The 17670-nt window shown below is 35.8% G+C and overlaps 1 long non-coding RNA gene across 1 annotated transcript; it reads right to left on the minus strand.

Moving 5' to 3' along the window:
• Positions 1 to 695: 695 nt before the first annotated feature.
• On the minus strand, positions 696 to 12742 carry LOC119069618. Its single transcript, XR_005086363.1, has 3 exons — positions 12733 to 12742; positions 4429 to 4431; positions 696 to 758 (listed from the first exon to the last, which is right to left on the minus strand). It is a non-coding gene; the product is annotated as an uncharacterized LOC119069618 (long non-coding RNA).
• Between the last annotated feature and the right edge of the window lie 4928 nt (positions 12743 to 17670).

Here is a 17670-nt window from a genome sequence, read left to right on the forward strand (position 1 = left end):
TGCTTCATACGCAAAAAAAAACAATTCGCTCCTCCGCACAAAAGTCCATCGACTTTATACACAAAACGTTCCTCCGCACAAAAGTCCATGCTTCATACGCAAAAAAAACAATTCGCTCCTCCGCGCAAAAGTCCATCGACTTTATACACAAAACGTTCCTCCGCACAAAAGTCCATGCTTCATACGCAAAAAAAAAACAATTCGCTCCTCCGCGCAAAAGTCCATCGACTTTATACATAAAACGTTCCTCCGCTCAAAAGTCCATGCTTCATACGCAAAAAAAACAATTCGCTCCTCCGCGCAAAAGTCCATCGACTTTATACACAAAACGTTCCTCCGCGCAAAAGTCCATGCTTCAAGCTTCATACATACAAAAAAGTAACATTCTCCGCACAAAAGTCCATGCTTCATACACAAAATGTTGCAAAAGCCCATCGTCCATAAAATGTTACATTTCTCTTGAAATTTCCATCGACCATAATATATACACGGAAGAACACGCAATTATTGTGCGTTGTGTTCTTCCGTGTATATATTATGGTCGATGGGCTTTTGCAACATTTTGTGTATGAAGCAGATGGACTTTTGTGCGGAGAATGTTACTTTTTTGTATGTATGAAGCATGGACTTTTGTGCGGAGGAACGAATTGTTTTTTTTGTGTATGAAGCAGATGGACTTTTGTGCGGAGAATGTTACTTTTTTGTGTGTATGAAGCATGGACTTTTGTGCGGAGGATACAATTGTGTGTGAGAAAAGTCTATATAAGCCGGTTGCAATATGAAAATGAAACATACTTCATTTGACAGTTTCGAAAATTTCGTCATGAAAAATAGGACCAAAACACGTTTTCAATGTCTCGTTTGTTTTGAGCATAAGGCTTTTGAAAAGTTGATGGAATAGATGATATTGTCGGTGATGCATTTTTTTGTAAATTTGGTTTGAAACTGGAGCATTTCGCATCGGCAATGCCCCAGCCTAACATTCCCCCGACGAATGGGTGCAACAAAATTTCTACATTTCAACAATTTCAATCCAATCCAATTCTACTCGATGTTCTATGGAGATATAAAATTCCTGAAAATTCTCTCATTTTTTTGCCACATTTTCTCTTCAATAACTACAGATCGAATGGCCTCCATTGATTTTATGGCTCTTTTGGGTGTTTTCTCTGTTTTTGAGAGAAATTCAAATTCAGGAATTTTAGCGATATTTAGGGAATTTTCGGGAATTTAATTCACTAAAATAGGCCCTGGATATTGATAATATGAAAGTGAATTGATTTTAATTTCATTTATTGACCTCGCGATTGACTTAATGTGATTGTTGTTTGTAATTTTATTTACTGAAATTACTGAAAATTACCGAAATGAACCACAAATTAACTGATTTAACCGAAAAAGTTGGTAGATTTTTCGTCTTTAGGTAAACTTCAGTATGCTGACTGCATGAAAGCTCGCTGAGCTTATACTAATTACATAAAAAAATTACAAATTAATGTGGAGAAATTGGATTTCGACAAACGATTTAGATATGAAAATTCTACTTAATTAAAGCAAAAATGAATATGAAAATCCAACTGATAAGACAAAGCTCTCTAATGAGCTCTGACTAATGTTCGTTCATCGAGCAAAATGTGACATAAAATCAATTGAATAACAAACTTGGTATTAACAGACGTTCGATCGATTTTTCTCACCTTTTGAATCGAAACTTTACTTTCGATTAAATATCGTTTGAAAGTTGACCTCTTCACTCATGCGAATTTTAGCAATTGTGGAATGTCCACAGTGAAACCAAAAGTTCCCCGAATGTCGTACAAGACGAAAAGGCGATGGCAAATTTTATTATAACGAAGTACAGGCATAATAATAACAAAAAAAAAGGAGAGAGAAAGATTAGACACCCCCTTTATATTCCGATTAAATATCGTTTTTGATTTGAAATCAAAATTTTCGATTATATTTACGTAAATAACGACGACATGTGGAAAGACATCACATCACCACACACTACACACGCACACACACAATTCGTATGTTGAGGAGGAAAAATTATTATGTGCACATTGATTGGGAGAACCCATCGAGTTGATTTGTACAGTAAATTTAATAGCTAATTGTTGGCAGTATAGAAAATGGGTGATTGATCAAATTTCGTTTGGAAATATGTAAATTTCCTTTTATATTTTTCCATTGAATCAAATTGACTGAAAAGGAAAGGCGATTGGTGTGGTGTGGATAGAAAGCACACGAACACAATTTTAGGGGATGATGGTTACATTAGCAAAAGAAATGAATTTACTTTGAAGATATTATTAATGTTGATTCGAACAGTTGGTTGTGCTAACCTAACCTGAGATTCGAAATTAAATTCAACAATTTTTATGAGGTTTTTACATGGGAAGTAGATTTAAGTGAAGAAAGTGTAGCATAATACTTCTGGGTGTCATCCACAAATGATGTTGTACTCAATGAGGATCCTTAAGAGCCACGCGCCGTGTCATGAACATACGACTAACTCATTAAAGGACTCTAATCGAGACTCTAATGAAATTTACGACATTTCAATTTTCATACGAAATTTTCGGTGCATGGAGCTTTCTCATCAGCACCACACCTTTCTATTAAACGAAGTGATTTGTGATTGCACCCTGAAAGAAATTTTATAATTTTCTCCTAGTATTAGGAGTTGAACAGGGCTCATCAACTCCAAATTATTCTGCAAAATTTCGATAAAAAAATTCGGAACTTTTTCGGAATTATGCGAAATTTTCAGAAGTTTACAATACTGTAACAAAATGGTTACTTGTTTACCAAGTGTTACCAAGTGGAGAAAATAAGAAATTCCAACAAGAGCGAAACTTTGCTGCCAGAGCGAATCGACGGTTGTTATTCGCTCGAGTTGGAATTTCCAATTTCTTCCCGAGGTGAACACATAATTTTTCACCCGTGCGTGGCGCTTTGATCCACGAAAGAAATACATCAATTTTTTTTACCATTTTCAAAAGTAAAACAGAGGACAGTTGCTTCGAGAAAAAAAAAACTTTTGATCACCCCATGGGAGAAAAAGAGGTGAGAAAATAAAAATGTTCTCACCTCAGCTGTCATCCCAGAGAGCGTCAACAAAACGCCATCTTTTCAACGCATTTGAGTAGAGAAAATATCGTTCTTCCCGCCGCTCGGACGAAAATTTGTTTGTTTACTCAATTGCTTAAAAGCCTTTTTTTGCTAAAGAGCCCCACTTCATTTTAACAAAATTATCGTCTGAAGTTCGGCGAAAAAACATTATTTCATTACCTTAAATCATGGCTTTAAAATTCTTTTTACAATGTATAATCGCGTAATTTTCATCTCGCTATCAATAACAGACGGCTAGCCTAGGCGTTTCTAAACGGTCCATTCAAACACATTGGATATAAGTTTGCAATAAAAAGAACCACCGCTGACACTGGTCAATATTTTAAATCTTTCGAAAAAATGGCACACCCTCTTAATAAGTGGCTGAAATGCTTAATTTATGGTGTGAAGTTAGTAAATCATCCCTGTCTTATGCACTTATTGTGATTTTGAATTCTCTTTTCCATTTTTATATTCAAGTAAGCCAACGCCACAAACTAATTGCATATATCAAGTTACATGACCAAGTATGTTACACCTAATTTTTAACTTGATTAAAAAGATAACACGACTTCAAGAGCAGAAAGAGAAACTATCCAAATGGTTTTGTGTGTATGTTTTGCCTTCACATGTTCATTTTCCGTTCGTCGGAGGAGCCAAGAAAAAAGTTATGTTTGAGTGCACGTACGAACGCAGCTTGTTCTTCATCATTATAACCAATGTTACTTTAGGTGTAAAAAAAGGCTATTACGTTTGATACATTATTTATATCGTTAAACTTTCTGTGGCTTGGCTCGGTCGTGACAAAATAACAAAAACAATTTCAGCAAATGTATTGCTGGGAAAAAGCGGACATTATGAAGAGTTTACATTTCTTGCTATTTGCCACAATTGAGATTTGGGAAGAGATTAAATAATTTTATCGTTGTTTAAATGCTGGAATATGAATGTGTGTAATACGGGTTTTGTTATGAGACAACTAAGAGAAATTAATTATCGAAATTTTGTCATCAGCTTTTTCTGGGCTGTGTGGATTTTCGATATTGTTTCTGGTCTAATTCAATGTTATAAATGAACTCACAGCTACGGGAGATAACTTATTTGTAGTTCAACATCAATTCGACATTAGGGGCCATATATTAGTCACGCACTGATTAACAGTCGTTTTATTATTAAGTTATTCAGTAGCTATGTAACTTGGGAATGCAATCGGTAAACTAAGAGCCGCTTAACCATTATTTTCTTGGAAACAGCTATTCGGACTTTATTACATTTTTAGTTACTCGCACAATTCAGAAGAAAACCTCGCACAACCTACGAAAGTAGCTTCTTCTCAGATGTGTATTCTGTAAGATTTTGGAAAAAATTCAATTCGTTTTTGGTAACCGGGAAATCGGGTTTGGATACCGGGGAGAAACATTTTTTTTGAATCCCCGCTCAGCTATTATAACCACACCACAGGTCGTCTAGAGAATTAATCCCTTATTCAATCCTAAGTAATTTTACTTTTCAAGTAATTTATGGAGGCGTTTCGCGTGATCCAAGGAACTAGGACTTATGACTCCTCTTTTCCATCTTACCCTTTTTTCACACATGAATTCTAAGGACATCGCTTTTTCATTAAGACGTTTTCTTTGTCCTCATTTGTCAACATATGTCTTACCCACAGAGAGCGAAAATTTTCTTCTAGGCTTCAACTAGTAAGTAGGACTCGCTCCGCTCACATTGTTTCTTTTGAAAATAAAAGCAACTAATTTTGAAGAAAGAATATGGTCTAGACCTAAGCGGTACTACCCAAAGCTCATTGTATGTGTCGCCAGTCTTTTTACGGTGTTGCCACTACCACGTGCGTGGATTGTATGATTCGATTATATGAGTGGATCATCTGAAAAACGGGGTGAAGCAAATTCCCCTTCGGGTACTGCCATAACATCCCACTCGTCAAAATAAACATAGCTAACGCCGACCCGTACGAAACACCTATTCGTATCAAAAGCCTTTAATGTGAAACTCTTCATTTCTTTTACTTACATTATCCACTCTTTGCCTTGTTATCATACACAAATAAATTGCCGGAGGCAATATAGACAGCCCCGTACGAAGTCAAATTTCATAAATTCCTATTTAAACAGCTATATACCGCTATATTTACCTATATTTCACTGTAAATAAACATTTCACAGAGGAATATGCTATTATATAGCTCTATATGCCTGTATATAGCTCAATATATTTTTTATTTTTTATTTATTTATTTCTGAGCCAACGGCAAAAAGCTAACTGGCTGACGACATCTCAACTATTTACATCATTTAAACACACAATGAACACTTAAATTAGAGCACAGCCTCAAAATGACTAAATGAACAATAACAATAACAAAATCAAAAGACATATCGTTTCCAAAAAAGTAATCAAGTACAAAATTTCTCAGTTTCAGTTCATATTTTGCAAAAACAAAAATACTACAGCATACATAATGAGAGCCTAATTTCACAAAGCACAAAAACAAAAGCAACTCAGGTCAATTTAAAGTTCTTCACTGTAAATTCAAAAATGTAACATGATGAGCTCAAGGTTTTGGTATCAAGAATTATTGGTCTATAAACTTTCGCTTCGGCACAACGTCGATCTTTCGCTTATGAAAAAAATCTCGAACACAAACGTCAGGCGGCCAAGAATTCGGACACATTATTACGCTATATTTGTCTTCGGGAACAGTTATTTTGTATTGGAAAAAGTTCAAGCCGTCTATACTTTTACCAGCGGGTAACAGAAGCGACACACGAGTCTTCCCTCTGACGAAGTTCAGCTTATCAACTAAATATTCGGTCAAGTAATCGGCAGAGACATCCTTTCCAATATTCGAAACAACAACGCTCTTATAAGATTCACGATCACAATGGGGAACGTCATGCGATTTCACCATATTTCCAACACATGATGACTGATGCTCAAGCTCTGACACTGGACTACTGTTGAACGAACGAACAATCCCTTCGTCTGAACAATCATTCGCTGATGGTGTGATGAAATTCGTGGAATTCGTTGCAACCGCTGCACCAATTGTCGACATAACATTTTCAGTCAAGGACTGAAAGCCGTGAACAAATTCAACCAGATCGCCAGACAGTGATTTTGTCAATAAGCCAATTGACTCATTGATTCGATCTACCGATGCAGCAATGTTTCTGTTTCCACTGTTGCAGTCATGGCAGAACCAATGAATATTAGGACACGTATTGACAGCATTCAGCATTGATTTGTGTACACCAACGCATTTGATATGAAATAGTTGTTGACAAATTCCGGCGCATGAAACAAAGTCCGAATTAGTAATCGAACAATCGCACTTATAGCATTTTGACGCCATTGCCAGTCGGAGCGAATGATAAATGACAAATTTTTCTCTCTCCACTTTACTCTCCGTTTCACAATATCAGCAGGAACAAAATCGGAACAATGGGAATGACCTTTTTGTATTCTATACTTTGATTGTTGATTCCAAAAAGTCCAAAAAAACGTATTTTGTTGTGATTATTCACTAAAACGACACTTTTAATGCAAACTTTCTAGCACAATTATACTGAAGTCAAGCAAAAAGCTCAAAAAACGATCGAAAATATCAAGAAATCCAACAAAATCATACGAGCAAAGCGAAACACGTCTGTCACACCAAACAATGTCAAATATATATAGCTGTATATAGGTATATATAGATGTCCATATATGGAATCCCTGAAACCCCTCACACTTAAAACATTATTTCCATGTTAACAGAAACTCTCTAAGTATCATTTTTCCCAAGATATATCACTTTTAATAAAATCCAATATGGCCGCCGGCAGCCATTTTGTTAGGAGACTGGAAATAGCACTGACGCTTTACATTTGTTAATACCTTTCAAACAAAAAAAAATCATGAAATTCGGTCAAAATTTACTCGAGATATTGATAAAATACTCCACGTTCACTGTACGGCCGAGTAGCCAGATAAGAGCTCACTCCAAGAGACCTAGCTCACGCTCCGGAGAACATAATTTCATAAACTTTTTTTTTCCCTGATTGGTACGGTCAATACCTATCTAATAAAGCTAAAACGAACGAAATATGTTCAAATTTGGCCGACCTACAAGCAAAAACTGCTTGCCGCCCTGTGCCTGTTCCACACCAAGGGGTCTAACTCACGAGTCGGTCATCCGATTTCCATAAACTTTTTTTTTGTCGATCGGTATTGTAAATACCTTTTATTTGACGTATCACTTACAAGTTTAACGTTTAAATGTCCGGAGATATCTTCGAAAAAACGTAAAGCACTTATTGGGCCACAGCTCGGGAGGGGTCGATCCAAAATCACTCATCTTCGAACTTCGCCTGTCTTTTGACATTACCAAACGGGAAAAAAAAGAATTTTCAAAATCGGATGCGTTTTACTCAAGTTATCGTGCAGACAGACAGACGGACAGACGGACATTTTTTTTTTCGCGGATTTGGCATCTCTAGACAACCACAATAGGTTTCCCCTTACTCAGGGAGTCCAATTCGACGTGTTACAAACGTATGCGTAAACCTATAAGACCCCAGTACTTCGTACGGGTCTAAAAATTTGGAACCTCGAACGTAATGTACTATTACGTGCTTGTGGTCGGTAAATGCAATCTCAAACTTCAGTGCCTCTGACAGTACATATGAATCACCAAAGTAAATTTTTAGTGAAATTTAATGACATATTTCTCAATGTCAGGCCCTGATACGAATAATAACCTAACGAATATCTTCACAATTAACAATGAACGGTTAAACAATGCTCACCGTTCACACACCAGTTACAATTCATAATATTCATTACGCAGTGGCCACAAATGAAGTATCCCCCTTTTCAATCCTTCTCAATCCAATTTCATTCCACGTACGTTCGCAACGGTACAGTAAGTGTACCATGTAGCATGTACACCTTATATGCATATATACACTAACGTTACCAGCGCATATATACATGGGATGAATTGGATTAAGACGGCACAAAAAGGATGAAACTTAATTTATGTTCACTGTGGCTCTGCCGTGTATTTGCATTTGTGTAATCAAAAAAAAAAAGTATGAAAAATACATACTTTCAGTACGAATTATGACCGTAATTTAGAACATAAAAATCAGTCGTCTCTCATTTATTATTTGTCAACTCAAAAGCCAGGTATGATATGTGTTGACAATGACGTTAAGTTTATCTTTTTTTTTGTGTGTGTCAGTCAGTATAACAACTCCGCACACACTCACTAAAAAAAGGAAGAAGAAACAATTTCCATAAAAGTTTTTCTCTTGTGTGTTTTGACCTTTTCCTCTATCCATAATCCATAGTTCATCCATTCTCGTGTTTAGTTTTAGTGTGTAGGTACGTTGTGTAAAATAAGAAGTAGAAGAAGAAACGTTCGACTGTAAAATGTTACTACGCCCTCCAAAGAATAATTTCATCTCCCTTTGCACCCACTGACAATTGAGTTTATAAGACATTTCCCATAAATAAATTAATAAAACATTCTGGTAATATAAAGCGATAAATTTCTAACGATTTTGGTTTTAAATTACGTACTTCAAAAGGGATAAAGCATAAGAAGTAAGCATTAAATTATCAATTATCTTAATACCTTTGTTCACAGTGCTTTTTTGAATAATAAATGAATTCTTCGACTGTTTGCACTCATTTAAAATTAAAATCATTTACCGACTTCAATAAACGTTCCAGATCCTTTTATGTTTAAGATTTTAAATAAATATACACTCCCCGTAAGCAAAATAAGTATACCAAAGATTTCAATATTAATCTATGTATTTGATTTGTGTTCTTGTGGGATAAGGCAGGCATACGTAGATATACGTGTGTGTATATAGATATACGTCGCACATGTACATTAAGTTTTTATCAGTCTATATACATAAATATATTTCAATATGTAGAGAGAGCAACACTTGTGTATACAACCATCATGCATCCAACAAGCTCACACAACACGCATATACATATACAAAATAATATTACCGAAAGCTTATTGAAATAAATAATAAATATTCAAACATGGTTTCTGAACAGAATGCTGATTGTGATTGAGTGAGGCTTAGAGATTTTCGGTAATTTCATTGAATATATATGGAAAGGGACATCATTCTACGTGTTCTAATTTTGGAAAACATTGTTGTTTTCGAGTCGGAACATATTTTAGAAATTTACGTCCTTATTTGATATTACAACAAACTTGTACACAACACTGGTTGTGTGTTACCTATGTGCCTATGGAAACGATTGTGTTTCGAACAGTGTGTACGGTATTTTTTTATTAAAAAAAAGAACGTGATTCAAATGTGTAATTAAAGGTGCATGCACCGTTCGAATATAATATGTCTGCCTATAAATGGTATTTCAAACAAATCATTAGACTATGTCCTACGATGCGAATATGCCGAGTTGGATTTATAGGTCCCAGCTTTTTTTTTTGGTAAATCATGCCCCTTTCTGTTATTGAATCTGATTTATGTGAACGTAATTAACATCTTAGGATTAGCTGTAATTTTATCATCCTTTAAATCATGGCATAGTAAAATAAACCAGGCAGGACCGGTTCATTTTTGAAACGTCAAGTAAGGGACCTAATACACTTAATGAAAATGAATTCAAATGAACACTGAATTAAGTTGAATTTATTTTATTCGCAAAATGTAAGGCCACTAGATAATTCAGGTCAAATCAAGCGCTCCTGTCTGGTTTATTTTACTCTGCCGTGTTTCATTGGTCCATGTTTCAAAAAAAAATATCTAAAGCAAAGGCAAAAATTAACCATACGTCTCGCCGTACCTATTTGAATCATTTGCTAAAAAAAAATTAAAATTTCACTGCAAAAAATCACGACCGTATACGATTCAGCAGAGAAGTTCATTGCAAGTTTTGCATTCCACTCGAGATTCCACTTTGGAAATTTTAGTTCTAAAAAATTCTGAAAAAGTTCAGAAAAAAACCTCCGAATTTTTTCAGACTCTTCTTGTAATTTCAGATTTATCAGAATTTTCAGAATTTTAAAAATTTCCAAAAATAAGCCCTGCTCAATACCATCTTCCCCTGCATAATGACAACTACAAAATAACTTGTACATTTTCTTCGATAAAGATACATATCAAGAAACCAGTCGATCCTAAAGTACTACTGCATTCAACCTAGACCTTTCGTGCGAGTAATTTACGTGCAATTAAGATCAATCCTTAAACTGAGTTAAATTTTTTAATTTTCACACTCAACATTAGCCGCCATAAGTCCGCTGAAAATTAAAAATGAATAACTGACGAGGGTAAAAAAAGAAGTGCGTTCAATATCACCCATTGACGATTCTCTCATATAATTATGAATCACACGGTGTGAATCGTGTGAACATGAATATCGTTAGTATGACTATCGAGTTCTAGGAATTCGTTACCTCTGTTCTATGCATTAAAATGATCTGGCATTATAAAGACATATTTGCTTGCGTGTTAGTTACTTTAAGTATATTGTCGACGTAATGGAAATGTTCATTGGAAACTAATCCCAAATGTAATAGGTTTTGGTGTAATTATAATTCTACTACGTTTCAAGCACATTTCGTCACAGAATCAGCGCTCTTTTTTTACGAATCAACTTTACTGCTTTGATATTACATCTTTGTCCTTCAATGCATTCCACATATAGATCCAAAGGAATTCAATTCGCTCAATCCACAAATATTCAACTTCTAGTTTCCAATGCCTTATTCCTGATCTGGGCCCATAACCTGTGAGATGATCCAATTTACGACGAGAAATAGAATCAATTTTACAGAGTTTGATATTTATTCAACTACAGATTCAAACGCAAAGAAAAGAAGTACTTTAAAAAATGTGGGGCTTCTACAGGAGGTTTCCTACAGCCACCAATCAAGATCATTTAACTAAAGCATGAGAATGCGTCGATGCACAAAATGTTCTTGATCAGTATGAATAAAGTCGTCTCCTTCTGATTGTTGACTGTAGAATTGCCAATCGATATCCGCATATAGTGGAAATTGTCTTCGTTCAATTGATTTTAAAGGGAAACTCTTCGCAAGCCCAATAATTTATTGCACGTAATAAACGTATAGTCGATTCTAATTCACTGGCAAAAGTGTGATTGAATTCGATTAAATTTTTGATATTACAGTCTCGTTCATATTTTACGATCTGAATTTTATAGATTCACAATGGTTTCGCAGGAATAAAATGAAAATATTCCACAATGGAGATTCTTTTCTCCCCGCCATCAAATCTATTTATGAAAATAAATTTAAGCAAATCTGAATCAGGGCAATTTCCATTCAAGCGAGATCGCTTTATCATCTCTCTCCCGTCTCTTAACGCACTTAATTTAATTTCTATAATTAAATATGTGTGTCTATAATTCTAAACACAAAGTACCCCTCAAACGTTGTCTATTTTATACCATCTAAATGGATAGCTATTAATAACAATGTGTCGTAATGTAAACCTCCCCTAATCGACAATTGGCGCCACAAGTCAAGTAGCATGTTTGTTCAGTGTATAAAGGCCCAGCTTTTTTTTTCTTCTCGTCTTTTTACAACAATGCAGTGCATTAATGGAAGTAAAATTTGACATACAGAATATGTACCATTTTCACCAAGCGAATGACTTCTATTTTATTGAATTTTGTTTTTCCGAAAGAGAGCAGAAAAAAATTGTGTTTTCTTTTCGCAATGGATTTTATTGGACGGAAATATATATGTCGACCATGTATCCTTGATGTTAAATTTAATATCCCGAAGATATGCAATACACAGTGAATGCAAAAAGCTTTTTACGAAAAATGTGGGATGATTATTGAATGTGATTCATTCAGTCGGATTCGTCTCAAATAATTACATTCAGGGAAGTGGTGTCACCCACTAGAAAAATATCAAGTCACCACATTTTATTGAAGATGGTGAATCGTTGCATCCGCTTCTGGCAGTAAACATATAAAATATGAATATACGCCATGCACTTTCAGTGTTATAAATTCAATGAGTGAATTATATTCGCCGAATGCATCGGAGACCAGACTGTGAAATTTTAAGTGGAAAATATGAGAGAAAATGTCTGTGTGGCTGTGTGTTTTAGTTTTCAGTTTAATTTTCCAGTTCCCATGTGTGCAGTATAAGCTGCAGAGGACAACATTGTATTTTATGCATATAATATCCCTATTAGCATTGGGATTATCACTTAAAATTTGCCGGATTTGTATGGATGACCTAGAATATTCATTAACCTGATTGATGAAGTGCATCCAGTACATTAGTTGCGAACGAAAAGTGACTTATATTTGAACCGTAATGCATTACCAAAAAAATCGATCTTTCACTGACCTGGAAATAAATGTCTCATCTGTGGTGGCTGGGCTAACAATATTGTCAGTCGGCGGTTCTTTCACCCACTGAGACGGGAAATATCCAATTACAGAACGCACTTTACATAACACAGGAGACTTCAAAGTTTGATTAAGGACCAAATGTATGGAGAAACGTCGACATAAGACCCAAAAGCACATCAAATTACCTTTTAAATGATAACCCACACGACCATGTACGTTTTGTGTACCTCGAGAAACTTTTGGAAGAGGGATTCTTCTGAAAAACAGAACACCGAAATCGGACGCATTTTCTATTGGACTTTTTTATATGTGCCCAGTAAGGTATTCGACCCCAGATGCCAAAACCACTTTCAAAAAAATTCTTCGAAGCTTGTGTGGCTAGTGTGAGGTGATCAAAAGCCGAAAACATGCACTTTTCTTACAAATATTTCTCCAGTTACACGAGCCGTACAGGGTCGTGTTGTGTGTCATTAGAATGGTTATTGCATGTACTTCCAGGGCAAATAGGGTCTTATTTGGTTTAAAATTCATCCACACTGAGATATACACAGTTGAAGTTTTCAACCAAAAAAAGACTGAAAACTTACACTTTTCTTACAGACATTTCTCGAGATAAACGAAATGTACATGGTCGTGTGGGGTGTCATTAGAAAGGTATCTACTTTCAGTGCAAATAAGATCTATTGGGGTTTAGAAGCATCTACGACGAATTATGAGACGTTGAAATGTTTAAGTGCTTATATTGAATCGTAGATTCTGCCAAACTTCCGTGAGCTCTACTTTCCCTGAAAGTATATGCAATTACCTTTCTAATGACACCCCACACGACCCTGTATGTTTCGTGTACCTCGAGAAATTTCTGTAAGAAAAGTGTAAGTTTTCAGTCTTTTTTGGTTGAAAATTTCAACTGTGCATATCTCAGTGTGGATGAATTTTAAAGGTGTCGGGGAATCTCGCACACGCGATCATAGTATGCGTCCTTTTACGACATGTAACGAAAAGTCATGACTGTGCGAGATTCACCACTTAGAGGTGAATCTCGCACACCATGAATTTGTGTGGTGTGCGAGATTACCCTACCCCATTTTAAACCCAATAAGACCCTATTTGCCCCGGAAGAACCTGCAATTACCCTGTACGGCTCGTGTAACTGGAGAAATGTTTGTAAGAAAAGTGCATGTTTACTGGGCAAAAAAAAAATTCCAATAAAAAATGCGTCCGATTTCGGTCTTCTGTTTTTCAGAAGAATCCCTCGTAAGAACAGTGTAAGTCTTCGGTTGAAACCTTTAACTGCACATATTTCATTGAGGATGAATTTAGAAAACCAATACTCTCAATAGTACATGTGATTACCTTTATAAAGACACTCCAGACGACCTTGTACGTCTCGTGTAACTGAAGTTAAATGTTTGATCACCTTTCACCAGCCACACAAGCTTCGAAGAATTTTTTACATATAAACATATAAAAAAGTCCCCTGGAAAATGCGTCGTAGGCGGTTTTTCAAAAGAATCCCTCTACGCAATCTTCTGCCCTTATGCTTCTTGTTATATAAATATCAATTACAGTCTCACCACATTCCAGCCGATTAATTTCGTTTTAAATTGATGAGAATTTCACCGTCATAAATTATTGAAAAATCGTCAAGAAATGGATTTTCGGCTAAATCTTATAATGTGTTTACAAACAGCAATGCTCTACCTATGTGAATTGCTCGGCGACTAGACGCAGCGAAAGTTTCGTGCAAAGAATTCGTAATGAAATGGAAGCAAATCTAAATTTGTACGTACATGTACATTGAGAAAATCACTGTCGGCAGAAGTTTATTGAATAACAAATGAAGGTTTTGAATGAACAGATCTACGCGCGCAACTTGAAGAGAATTGACAAAAATTTGTTGGAATTGATTGATGAAATATTTCGTACAATTATTCCCATTGCATATTAGGTAGCAAAACGAATCATAAATCAAATCAAAGTAAAAGATGCTGTATCAAACACCGAAGCCTATTCGAGACCTAGATTTGGTTTGGTACGTTTATTGATCATCACTTACTTAATTTGTATGATGAATCAAAAATTCCTTCTTCAAACTAACTCTTACAATATGTTTCATAAGCGCTCATTGCTCCCACTTAATTTTACAATACGAAAAAGGTTCAAAGCATAACTCATGTTTCAAGTCTCGAGCAATATTCCATTCCATTTTAAATTTTAAATTTATAACGCTTTACTCACCCGTGCCTTTGTTTAATTGCCCTGAAGCTGTGAAGGAATTTTAAAGAACATTTTCGTTTACATAGTAAAACAAATGCATCTCATATTCGATAGATACTTCAAATTGAACATTTTAAACATTTATGAGAGAAACGGGGGTTGCTGAAGTAAATCTTTGATCCAATGAAGAGCATTCGTCATAAGATTTTCCCAGTTCCCGACCGATGTAAGTGATTCATCTGTTAATGATAAATGTCGGTGGAAACAGCATTCATAAGTTAGTCTGCGTTAACCAATTTCACATTTCATTTCCTTCACAAGTTTAAAGGAATTTTCCCATTGTAGGGCCTGAAAAAAACTGACGATTTTTTTTTTAAAGTTTGTAATGAAGTATATAAATCAACCTATTGTCTTTCCACAAAAAAAAAAGAATCGAGTCACTCTAGTCTATTTATACACACAATGTACTCGACACATTTATTTTCAACTGGAAATTCTGACCCTTCGAACGCATTCTTTGACTCTTTTTTCTGTAGATAAAACTAATTGGAATGTGCTATGTGCGAGGAAGCACATATTTTCACGATTTCCACATTATTATCGTCCGCAGACCGAAATGTGCAGTTCTTTCCCTTTTTAGTTTAACATGTTTGGTTTACAGGCAAAATATATAATATATAAAAAACAGTGGAGAGCGTAGGAAATTGCTGCGTGTATAGTCCCGTACGACTGTCCCCGTGTTACCTATAGTGCGTTGGGTAACATAGTGCTATACATATATCTGTGAAACTTTAATCTAGTACAATATTCAAAAAAATTGAAAATCTGTTAAAAGTTAATCGATTTTCGTTTACATACAACGAACAAGGACGGGATGGTTCAATGCTTACATACTAGCCTTCCACCAAAACAATGCGGGTTCGATTCCCCTGTCAGACAATTCCACACGGAATTTTTCGAGCTATTATATCGTATTGGTAGCGTTGTAAAGTTCACTCAAGCTTCATCATTCGGGTAGTTGCATTCGGTAGTCCAGACTGCACTTGTTTTATTGGCCGTAAAAGGTTGTTAGTTAGGTCTCTAAACAAAAAAAACAAGGCATCAGAACAGTCGGAGCGTTTGCTGCGACTTAGCCCCGTACGACCCGTAATCCTATTTCGTCCGTAACCATAATACGTCCGTAGCCGTAATACGCCCGGAACCCTAATACGTCTACAACCCTCTAATGCGTCTGTTACCAAAATGCAAGTCAAGTTGGGCATGGTCAAATTTACTGAAAGTGTTCATTTTTAAAATTGCGCATAGCGCAATTACGAAAGCCCGTACGAAGTACCTCTCAAATAAAACCAACAATTTACGACATTATTTTAGAAACCCAAAATTTTTTGCCACCTTTCCATTGGGTATTCAATTACCTCTCAAATAAAACAAAAATTAGCAAAATCGGATGATATTTACTAGATGCAAAAAATGTTGCAAAAAACACTTAGGGCCGAGTAGCGGCCTTAGTCCAAGGGCCCAAATTTAAAACTTTTTTTGCCACCATTCTATTCGGCATTCAATTATCTCTCAAATGAAACAAAAACTAGCAAAATCGGATGAGATTTACTTGATTTATGTGCAAAAAACACTTAGGGCCGAGTAGCGGCCTTAGTCCAAGGGACCAAATTTGAAACTTTTTTCCCCACGTTCTTTTCGGTATTCAATTACCACTCAAATAAAACAAAGATTAGCAAAATCGGATGATATTTACTCGATTTATGTGCAAAAAACACTTAGGGCCGAGTAGCGGCCTTAGTCCAAGGGCCCAAATTTAAAACTTTTTTTGCCACCATTCTATTCGGCATTCAATTATCTCTCAAACGAAACAAAAACTAGCAAAATCGGATGAGATTTACTTGATTTATGTGCAAAAAACACTTAGGGCCGAGTAGCGGCCTTAGTCCAAGGGCCCAAATTTAAAACTTTTTTTGCCACCATTCTATTCGGCATTCAATTATCTCTCAAACGAAACAAAAACTAGCAAAATCGGATGAGATTTACTTGATTTATGTGCAAAAAACACTTAGGGCCGAGTAGCGGCCTTAGTCCAAGGGCCCAAATTTAAAACTTTTTTTGCCACCATTCTATTCGGCATTCAATTATCTCTCAAACGAAACAAAAACTAGCAAAATCGGATGAGATTTGCTCGATTTATGTGCAAAAAACACTTAGGGCCGAGTAGCGGCCTTAGTCCAAGGGCCCAAATTTAAAACTTTTTTTGCCACCATTCTATTCGGCATTCAATTATCTCTCAAACGAAACAAAAACTAGCAAAATCGGATGAGATTTACTTGATTTATGTGCAAAAAACACTTAGGGCCGAGTAGCGGCCTTAGTCCAAGGGCCCAAATTTAAAACTTTTTTTGCCACCATTCTATTCGGCATTCAATTATCTCTCAAACGAAACAAAAACTAGCAAAATCGGATGAGATTTGCTCGATTTATGTGCAAAAAACACTTTGGGCCGAGTAGCGGCCTTAGTCCAAGGGACCAAATATGAAACTTTTTTCCCCACGTTCTTTTCGGTATTCAATTACCACTCAAATAAAACAAAGATTAGCAAAATCGGATGATATTTACTCGATTTATGTGCAAAAAACACTTAGGGCCGAGTAGCGGCCTTAGTCCAAGGGCCCAAATTTAAAACTTTTTTTGCCACCATTCTATTCGGCATTCAATTATCTCTCAAACGAAACAAAAACTAGCAAAATCGGATGAGATTTGCTCGATTTATGTGCAAAAAACACTTAGGGCCGAGTAGCGGCCTTAGTCCAAGGGACCAAATTTGAAACTTTTTTTGCCACCATTCTATTCGGCATTCAATTATCTCTCAAACGAAACAAAAACTAGCAAAATCGGATGAGATTTGCTCGATTTATGTGCAAAAAACACTTT

This window comes from Bradysia coprophila, assembly GCF_014529535.1.
Source record: "Bradysia coprophila strain Holo2 chromosome X unlocalized genomic scaffold, BU_Bcop_v1 contig_38, whole genome shotgun sequence".
NCBI classification, from domain to species: Eukaryota; Metazoa; Arthropoda; class Insecta; order Diptera; family Sciaridae; genus Bradysia; species Bradysia coprophila.